The sequence below is a fragment of the Aplysia californica genome, unplaced genomic scaffold, assembly GCF_000002075.1.
Source record: "Aplysia californica isolate F4 #8 unplaced genomic scaffold, AplCal3.0 scaffold00196, whole genome shotgun sequence".
Classification (NCBI taxonomy): domain Eukaryota; kingdom Metazoa; phylum Mollusca; class Gastropoda; order Aplysiida; family Aplysiidae; genus Aplysia; species Aplysia californica.
The window spans coordinates 116,314-118,555 of NW_004797466.1; the positions used below are offsets into that span (position 1 = coordinate 116,314).

The 2,242-nt window shown below is 39.8% G+C and overlaps 1 protein-coding gene across 1 annotated transcript in view; it reads left to right on the forward strand.

Annotated features, from left to right (window-relative positions):
• Positions 1–2,242, forward strand: part of LOC101847112 (cholinesterase) — a 98,344-nt gene that overhangs the window by 71,693 nt on the left and 24,409 nt on the right. The window lies entirely within an intron of this gene.

A 2,242-nucleotide genomic window follows, 5' to 3' on the forward strand; every position in this document is an offset into this window, starting at 1 on the left:
GGGGGGGTTGTTTTCTGTCCTTTAAACTTTTTGTTCTTTGGCATGGCTCACGGCTGAGACGTAATAAGGAAACGTCTCAGACAAGAACACCAAACTATACTGTATCGTATTATTCTTTGAAGGAAGATTACTTATAAACTTTAAGGCTTCCTGTATCAATGTCCCCGTTATCTTTCAAAGCCCATACAGGTCAATGAAACTAGTGCCTCTTGGCGTATGGAACTTCTTTCTCATCTGCAGTTCGTAGACTGCAATAAAGTAGCATTAAGTGTTGTTCAAATATAAAAGGTTGACCTTGGTCCAATTTCGTATTTTCTCCCCCATTAATTTTAATATTTTTCTTAAAGGAATGTGAAAAACGACTTCAATCAATCAATCAATCAATCAATCAATCAATCAATCAATCAATCAATCAATCAATCAATCAATCAATCAATCAATCAATCAGTCAATCAATCGATCGATCGATCGATCGACCAATTAATGAAAACCCACACCTCTACTGTTCTTTATATTAAGCAATTTCACAGACACATTAGAAGACAGAAGGTAAAAAGGATAATACTTGCAACAACGTTGTTTTATACCTTAAAAGACAGACACATGGCTCACTGATATTTATTAAGTAGGTAAGCAAATAATCTTAAACCGTGAAACCGGAAGGAAGTCCGGTGCTTTCATACGATACCTGAAGTGTGCTGTCTGCGCAATAGTCACCTATACCTCTCGGCGTTTGTGGTAATGGTCGGTCAATAGGGAATCTAATCTCTGGCTCCTTGGGGCTTTCTCGATTTTTGACTCATTAAAATGGAGTGCCTAAAGCTAACGATCCCATGCGCAGTTTGTTCTGTTTGGTTTTGGGAGGGGAGTTATGGGAGTTAGAGGGTAGTGTTGTTTTTGTTTGTTTGTTGTTGTTGTTGTTTGTTTTGTTTTGGGTTTTTTGTGGGTTTTGTTTCACTTTCAAAGTTATCATTGGAGCTGCCTGTCCCCTGCTTACACCCCCCTCCCTTGCGGTCCAAATCACTCTCAAACACACACACACCACACACACACACACACACACACACACACACACACACACACACACACACACGCATTAACACACACACACACAAACGAAACATATATAATATATAATGGTATTTTCAAAGACTTTTAACTATGGAGTAGGAATGAAACGCAAGGTTACGTGAAAAGCAAAAAACCTTCTGCATTACATGTCAAATAAAAACGAAGAGGGAAGGGCGTTTCTGTCACGTCCTAGGAGTTATCGTTGAAGTTATTTTTACAACTCTGAGATTTATATTATAGTTATAGTATAGAGTTATAGAATCTAGTATAAAATATCACTATATGCCTGTAGCACCACCTGCGCTGCATTCCTTTACGTAGCAGAAGCATCCTTTCACACCTGCTACCAAACCGGTTGGTTTCGACCTCGAAGACAATTTCAGTTAACCCCCCCTCGCGCCCTGGGCGCCAAGCTTTTTCAGACACTACTGCTCATTTTGCCGGGTACATCACAACCATAAAACAATTGGCCAACTTTACCGTCGGTGAGGTGTGGACAATGAAATTAAGAGAAACCTACTGCACAAATTAATATAACGACAAGATTCTAGTCATGCTTTTTGGAGGTCTCTTTTCGTTGTCCACAGCGTACCGACAAAAGCAGTTGGCCTTCTGCATTGTCGTAACGCGGTTCTGGGCTAACGCGTCAGCTCTTGAGATAATGTCGTTATCCTTCCGAAGATGAGTTTGATTTTTTTTTCAATTTCGAAGAAATCGCACAAAACGGATAGCACTTTGTTGGACATCTACTGTTCTGACGGTACTGCAGATCTGTGGAAGTTAAAACCAGCAGGGATTTCAAGATATGTTGAGAGGAGGTCAGAACTGTGACAGAATTTATCTAACAGCTCACATTCTTTGTCCCTGCAAAGATGAGCTTTGTCATGCGTTCTCGTTATTATAAGATTTGAGCTGCCGGTATGCGTGGTAAAAGAAAGACTCAACACCCAGAATTCTATAAACTTTGAAACTTTTAAAGAAAAAAAAAGCCTTTACAATTGCCGTTATTGTTGAAGTCTGTAAATAGACGTTATCAATCTGCTGGTAGTAAAAAAAAGCTCAACCCTTTTCCCCCTTACTTGAAGTAGGAGCAATCGTTACACAAACACCCATACGTGTTCTCATGCGAATACACACACACACACACACACACACACACACACACACACAC